We start from the raw sequence: 8,798 nt of genomic DNA, 5'->3' as shown, positions 1-8,798 counted from the left end.
AAACTGCCATGAGGCTAAAGCCCTAAATGGCTTAGGTTCAGGATACGAAAGGGACTGCTGTCTCCTGTACCAGCCTGCCCTCTTTCTAAGATAATGGAGAGAGGCCTTTCTCTGTATCCCATTGAATGGGAAGGACCATTTTGTTGGCATGAGTGAGCGCCTTCTTGGTGGCTGTACCCAAATTGTAGAACTTGGATGGCCTGATGTCATCTTTCACTTACTTGTAAAGATGTCTCTATCATGGAATACTTTTGCTTTACAGAGCACAATTGATCTTTCCTCTAAAGGTACGATCTGTGCTGCCATTCTCTTGCCTCTTGTATTTTACTGATTTCCAACACTCGTGACTGTATATTATGTATTGATCCTGGGGTTGTATGGCGTTTTTAGGGTGCTATGCCCTCAAAGTGCTTTTTCCGGGGCCAATATATCATGCAGGTGACATGAAAACACACAGGATTTCAGACTGGGAAGATGGTGTCCAGTGGTTGCTGGATCCAGGAGTTAAGAGGGATCTTGCATACAACCTACTTCCTCCCACCCCCAAAATTCATAACAGTATTATAGAAACAAAATGGGAAACTATGTTGGATTGCAGAGTATATATGGGAAAGCTGTTAATTTTTTCTTGTTAACAATAAATATGAGTTACATGATCTTTATGTGGCCATCTGATTTTGGTTGATCTATTTTGTCTCCCATAAATTGCTAATGGCTTGGCTGTCTGAAAGAAAAAATAATGAGTTATTTGTTCTGCTCAATGCAGACAGAAAAGAGTGAGTATATGGCACTGTGCAGGGGAGCGGTGTTTCATGGTGTTTTGATTCTATTTGTTCTCTTGTATTCTTAATGTATACTGATTTTTTAATTTTTCCTGCATATGGAGAAATCAGCAGCATAAAAATAATCCAAACCAATAGATTTTTTTACCGGCTACATGGAAATAAAGGAGCCAGAAGCATTAATATTTCATTGTGACCCTTATTTTTGTAAAGTAATTGTTCTTTTCCAGTCTTCCTGAATGATCATTCCATCCAGTACATTTCTCACCATGATTACCAGAGACCTGATTTCACAATAAAAAAAAATATAGCTTCAAATTAAGTAGGGTTGCAGTGTTTAATTGATTAAAATATCTTGATCAACTAAAAGGTGCCACCAATTAATCATACAGCACATTTTAAATTATATTTAATAAGTGTGCCCTTCACCTAAAGGTCCCAGGGCTGGTTACATAAAATCTACAACAATACAAAATTGAGCATCGCAACAATGAGTACAGTGCATCAGGACCAGTGGCGTAGCGTGGGTTGTCAGCACCCGGGGCAAGGCAAGTAATTTGCGCCCCCTACCCCCTAACCTGCCGCCGCTGCCAGCTTCTTCTTGCTGCTGCCTGGGCTGGGCTGGTGTGGTTCTCTCCTGCGCTCAGCGCTGCGCAGGGCGGCCGCTGCACTGTCCCTCCCCCAGATAGTCCCTCGCTCTCTCTCCGCACCGCACACCTGGCACCCCCCTCCACAGTGGGCGGCGACCCGGCGGCTCAGATCAGATTCGCACAGCCAGCACTGCAGTGAGAGAGAGTGAGTGAGCCAGGTAGGGACAGAGAGCTGAGAGTGCGAGCGCCCCCCCCCCAGATGTTGCGCTCAGTGCGGCTGGCCCCCCTGCACCCCCCACGCTACGCCACTGATCAGGACAATAGAGTCACTGACTAAATATCACTTTAACCCACTCCTCCAAAAGCCTAGTGAAAGAGGTGTGCCTTGGTCAACCAATGGAAGCCCCTCAGAGGGGAGGGCATTTCACAACGATGAGGGCTGGGGCTGCCACTCAGAAGGTCCTTCCACTCAAACAAAACTGTACGTACATGCCATTCTAAGAGGCATTCCCTCCACTGTGATGGTGAAGGGGACCGTCTCTCCTAACAAACTTCTGCAACAACATACAGCTGTCCCCACACCAGTTCATGGCTGGCATTCAGAAACACTCCTCCCCCCACCATCTAACCAGAACAGAAGAGAGTGTACATAGGCGGTGCTTCAGAGTAAAAAAAAAGCTCCCAATTTGAACTCCATTTCTTCACTTCTAAACTCAAGCCTTTTTGACCTGGGAGAAATGATTCAAAATGGTGGGTGGCATCCAAACTTTGGCAAAGACTGCCACTCCCACCTCAGGAAACCTTGTGTCCAGATTAGCACTTGAAAGATGACTGAACAAATGGACAGACCACTTTCCAAAACATATAGTAGATACAATATATCATTTATGTGGTGTTATTCACATTTCTTGTAGAAAATTGTTTTGGTCAAGCCTACATGACTCAAGTCTTGATCCAAACTTGTTTCATATCTGTTTTGATAGAATCCATTTTTTTCTCAACCAATATAGACATTAAATCATCATAAAATACATATGTAATGACCAATACTGAGTTAAATACTCCAAGAGGTTCTGGTGATTTTTGCTATGCCATTAGAAACAGGCTATCAAAGGTTTGCAGTGTGTATGCTAAAAATCAATGGAACAGTGTGGAAAGCAACTTTCCAAAGAAACTTGTTATGTGAAGCATTTAAGTTGCCGCCTACTCTACTGTTTTCATGAGCGAATTAGGCTTTCCTGTATAAAACACACAAAGCAAAATGCATACCAGCATGCTTTCTTTTATATCACTTAGGATAGTTACAATCAGTCTTATTTCAGTGTAAGTTGAGATTCCTCCTTAAATCTCCTTTTATGGGTCCCTGCGTAGAAAAATTTATTTACCTATTAATCAAAGATAGTATGGAATTTCTTTCAGCACCACTAACTGGTTAGTAAATTGCCATTTATATCTACACATTTAAAAGCTTCCTGCCAGCTTTGCATATGCCAAGACCCTGGATCATAAAATTTTAATAAATTGGATAATCTCTTAAATTTAGACTGGCTCTTTCTTTTTTTTTAACTGCAGCATGGGAAAGGAATTCAGTATGAGTGGCAAACAGCATAAAGGTAAAGGTAAAGGTACCCCTGCCCGAACGGGCCAGTCTTGACAGACTGTGGGGTTTGTGCGCCCATCTCACATTTATTGGCCGGGGGCCAGCGCTGTCCGGGGACACTTCCGGGTCACGTGGCCAGCGTGACATCGCTGCTCTGGCGAGCCAGAGCCGCACACGGAACGCCGTTTACCTTCCCGCTGGTAAGTGGTACCTATTTATCTACTTGCACCCGGGGGTGCTTTCGAACTGCTAGGTGGGCAGGCGCTGGGACCGAACAGCGGGAGCGCACCCCGCCGCGGGGATTCGAACCGCCGACCTTTCGATCGGCAAGCCCTAGGCGTTGAGGCTTTAGCCCACAGCGCCACCCGCGTCGGTGGCAAACAGCATAGGCTCTGCAAAAGGATTGCTTTATCTTTCTCCAGTTATCTCCAGTGAGGTATTTTTCATGGCATTGTTATGTACTGGGTCAGTAACAGGACTGAGCTGTAGGACCAGGTCTGCCTGCTGGTAAAGACCAGGTGGGGATGAAGTCAAAAGGAGCACCAAGTGCCCAGGGGTCAAGCTAACTTCAGAATATGTATGCAGGGATTATTACAGAAGTTCAGGTAAGGATAAGACACCTCACCAAAGGGTTCAAGTCCAGAGAAGCTGATTGCACTAGATACAAGCAGACACTAGGGATACCCAAATTAGAGTAGAAATAAGGTGGGAAACTGATGGAAGCAGTGCAGGCAGTTGCTAAGAAACAAAGGATGCAGAGATTCTTAATGCAAAAAAGGCAAAGAAGATCAAGGCTGGTAAATATGAGTAGGTCAGATGCCATGGACCCAAAGGAGCTTTGAAAATAATTAGTCTCCGTGGCAAGGAGAACAATAGGAGACATACAAAACAGGGAATTACTGCTATATGAAGGGCTTGAATGTGGTTTGTACAGTCAGGTGTTTGTGTGGGGGACAAAAGAATCAGCTTAATAATGCTTAATCGTTGGATAGAGAAATTTCCCCGACTGTTTTAATAGCTCTGTGGCCTCGAAAGTAAGGTGTTTGCGTCACCCCCAGTAGGAAAAAGGCTAAAAACCAAGCATATGTGAAAGAAAATGCCACACTCATTGGGGCTGTAAACCCGAGATTATTTGCCAGTGACTAGAATCCGCATTTGGCCACTGTAATATGATAGTTCCTGTACTATTTTAACAGGGGCAAAAATCATTGTTTTCCTGCTGTTTTCCAGGGGCTTATGGTGGTGGGCCATTTTAACTGCCTCCACATTGCTGGAGAAATTGGAGGACAGAGATCTGTCATGGCCCAATTGCAGTCACACGTCTTATGGGACTATGTTGACAAGTTTCTTTTTTGCAGCCTGCAGCATGTATTAATTCCAAGAAATGTTCATCAGTGCATTAGTCTAACCTGAAGGAATAGACCCATTGCGTAGAGTCAGAAATAATAGAGGTACCACAAGCCTTCTGTCCACACACTTTATTTCTTCCGCTGCATTGTTTTGCCGAAAAGCTGCAAAAACCCATAAAACGTGATAGTTGGAAGTGATTGTTGTATGAACAAGCTGCAATCAACAGAACTTAGGTGTTGCATTTGCCCTGAAAACAATGCAGAGTGCAGACCAGAACATGCCTTTTCATTCTTTCTACAAGGGAACACAATAGCCACTCATACCCTATACGCAAGGGTGAAAAGTGTTCTGTGCAGTATTTTGTATATTTATGAAGTCCCCCCCCCCAGTTCTCCCGTTTCAGCATCAATTCCTGAGATGTGCCCCTCAAAGGTCAAAAGCCCTCCTGAGCATCACGCTATAGCAGTTTGAAGCACACCAGTGCAAGTAGATAAATAGGTACCACTGTGTCGGGAAGGTAAACTTTGTTTCTGTGCGCTCTGGCACTTGTCACGGCCCTTCATGCACCAATAGTGGTTTCATCATGCTGGCTATGTGACCCAGAAAGCTGTCTGTGTGTGGACAAACGCCGGCTCCCTCAGCCTGAAAAGCGAGATGAGCACTGCATGCCATAGTCACCTTTGATGGGACTTAACTGTCCAGGGGTCCTTTGCCTTATCTTTTTATTAGCAGCAAAGCGTTGCCATGGGGAAGAAGCACATTACGTGGGCATATCTGGATCATGGCATGTAACTAGAATTATGAACGGGCAAAGAAACTGAGCAGATTCTTCCATCAATTATTCTGGCTTTACACATACAAGATTGTATCTAATGCCTAACAATGCATAAGTATCTGTTGCTTAACCATGCAGGCCGCATCAATTGCAAAAAGGCAATTGAGAGACCTGAGTTTGTTGTAATTTGGTTTATTATATTTGATGTATTCAAGATACTGGAGCAACAATGCAATTAAACATTCAGCACCTCTTGAGGTACGGTGTGACATTACCTCAAATTTGTCAATCTCTCTATGCATGAGAAACGTTGTTCCCTGGGTTTGACCTTTTTCGTAATTTAATTTAGTGCAGCCTAGGAATTGTTTTGCTTAGGGTCCTATTTATTACAGGTTTCAGAATAACTGGGAGATATAAACTTCCTACCTCTTGTGAGTTCTTTAAGAGAAATGCTTACTGCTAAAGTTTTCCTTTTAACCAAGTTATTTCCCTCTCAACAATGAATCTAAGCAGGGATGGATGCTGGCGGGAGCATCTTCTAGTTCACACAGTAGCCTTTTAAATCAAGAATTATTACTGCTGGGATTATTAGGTACCAAATGTATCATGATACTTGGAGTGTTCATAATATTCTGCACTTTCTTCTCTCAATTAACAGATAAAGCACAGCCAGAACAGACTGCTTTGGGAGGTAGTGGGCTCTCCATCACCAGAGGTATTTAAGCAGAGACTGGACCATCATCTGCCACGGATGCTGTGGTTGAATCCTGAAGTGCAGTTCCTGCATTGGCCAGGAGACTGGACAACAGAACCTCACTCAACTCCTGTGATAAGTAGTGTAGTGGCAAATTCAGAAGTGCGGGACTCCTTTACAGCCATGTCTGCTCACTGCCATACTCTCTTCTGAGATTATGCAACCTTCTAAGACCCTAGGACTTGCCAATCAGAAGGTCGGTGGTTCGAATCCCCGCGACAGGGTGAGTTCCCGTTGCTTGGTCCCTGCTCCTGCCAACTTAGCAGTTCGAAAGCACGTCAAAGTGCTTCCCAGCGGGAAGGTAAACAGCGTTTCTATGCGCTGCTCTGGTTCGCCAGAAGCGGCTTAGTTATGCTGGCCACATGACCCGGAAGCTGTACGCCGACTCCCTCGGCCAATAAAACGAGATGAACGCTGCAACCCCAGAGTCGGCCACAACTGGACCTAATGGTCAGGGGTCCCTTTACCTTTACCTAAGGTTATACAATAATACTTTATTCAATAATAGTGATGAAAGATGCATAGCAATGATCAATGTGCTGCCTTTCAGCTGGACCAACTGTTTTCTGTGCGTGTACATGGGCAAATGCTTTTGGAGCGCTCCAGTATTTATCTTCCAGAGTTACTTAAGTAGGGATCAAGAAGGTATGTGGTCAGCCCAAAGCCACAAGTCTTCTCTCCTCCTATGACAGGGCCAGCCCTGCCTAAGAGCCAGCATCGTATCTCTCTTTGCCTTCATGCATCTTTGTTCCACCCAAGCTCAGCAAAAACAACTGAACAGCTATCGGACGAGACCTTTTAACTCACAACTCTTGTTGCTTCAGAAGATTAAAAGCAATCTGCTGTGTGGGGAGCTCAGCAATGGCGGCTCTGAACCACACAGCACTAAAGCTCTGGAGTATCATTTTCTTTTATAATGTAACCTCATTAAATTGCTGGTAACCTATAAATAATCCTGCATTTTGCAGAAATCCCGCTATGAAAAACAGTGCCCTGCTGGAATTTAACACTTGAGACTATTTTTAAAATGTGTTTGATTAAAGAATTAATTTTAGACTAACATTATAATGGCCTTAATACAAGCTTTATATTGTTCAACACCATTCTCGATCAGTTCCTCTCACTGAAGCTTCTCATATGATTTGAGTGTCAATGTTAATTGAAAAATGTGGCTGATCATTAATGTTGTGGCATTCAGACAAATCACTTTGATGTGTGCGTCACAGATCAGATAATTCCGCACCCCTTTAAACAATCTTCTTTGTATCTATTTTTGCTTTTGGTGGATTTGCCAGCTGGAATCTTAAAACTGCCAATGAATCTGTGGAACTGAAGCATCATACTAGGAAAGGGATACCTTTATGAGCAACTTCTGTGTCTGATGTAACTTTTACATCGTAAGTGAATTCTCACAGTGAACCACAACAGTACGACGCATTGGCTTTAGAAACAATAAATGAACAATATAGGCTCTTAGCATGCCCTCTGAATTTGGAGTCATGGTAATTAAGTTCTCAATCTGGACCCATGTTATGTGAAACTATACACAGAGGAAATTTGATAGCTCTGACCTTACATATGCAGTCATAGATAGTCTGAAACAAGAGTTGTAACAAGAGGTGATGCTCTTAACTTAGGAAATATTAGATCTCTGCCACATAGCCTGTTCCGAAATAACGTTTTATATCCATAGAATAATTTCTGTGGATTCACAACATACCGACTTTCCACTAGAACATGTTATCTGTGCAACCAGAATCAGATTATTAAAATCAAAAGATTTTGACAAAATACAAATGTCTGAGCCCTAAAACAGCAAGAAATCCATGCCCATTTTTAAAGATAGTTAAATCCTCTAAAATCAAGGGGAACCATAAAAACTGTTAGTTACAAACTCAGATATGAACTATTGATGCTTACCTATAACAACTTAAAAACACAACTTTTTCAAAAACAGATCTATCATTGCTGAGCAGTACCATAATGCATAGCTGAGCCATGAAATTCACTCCCAGAGGGACTGATGGTCACCAACTTGAATGGCCTTCAGTGTAGGCTGTTCCATTAAGGCAAACAGGGCACTGCCCCACCAACCTCAGTTTCAGTAAACACTCCCCCATTACATACAACCAACCCATGGAGTGGCCCTGGCTATCAGCTTCCTCCCCCTTAGTCTCAGTTTTGCCCTTGTGTAGAACTCAGCACGGAGGAGGATAACGCCAGGACTAGAGTTAGTTTTCTCCATTTTTCATCGGTTTTGGCTCCACCTATTGTTGGCCTCCCTGGTCCTCATGGGCACCAGTCTCCGCTGCTGATCTTGTAGTAGAGAGCTCTTCTAAATCGGAATGTACAACCTCATTTTGTCTATTTTTGAGCGGGGTTTAACCACTGATATTCTAGCCCTGTTAAAGTAAACTAATTAAAAGCCATATGACTGAATTAAATGCTTCATTTTAAGCAGTCAGGTGTCCTTTAATTATTACCCCTTAGCCATTAGTTCTTGAAAACACAATTTAGGTAGTATGCTGTGTATCATACATTGAATTTTAATTCAACAAGTATGCTGTGTATCATACATTGAATTTTAATTCAACAGTTTAAAATACATATGTGAACTCTCACTTTAACTGGTATGTTACCTGTTCAGACCAAACTAACACCATAGGAGTATACTAAGGTAGATGAATGTGATTTTCTTCTGAAGTCTTTGCAGTTCTGCGGCACCAATGGTGTCCACATATGTCCATATATTTGTAGGTACAGTTTACCTTTTAATATTTTCATTTTGGGGAAAACTTTGATTCCAAGACTTAAGAAAACCATTTGGTAGTTAGATCTTTTTTATCTATTTCATAAATTGTAAGTTATTCTCTCAACCACAAGTTTCAGAAAATATTGTTTCCAGGTAACAATAAGATTTAGTCTACATCTGATTTAGTCTACAATC

Source organism: Podarcis vaucheri, assembly GCF_965113315.1.
Source record: "Podarcis vaucheri genome assembly, chromosome: 9".
NCBI lineage: Eukaryota > Metazoa > Chordata > Lepidosauria > Squamata > Lacertidae > Podarcis > Podarcis vaucheri.
This window is presented reverse-complemented; position numbering follows the sequence as displayed.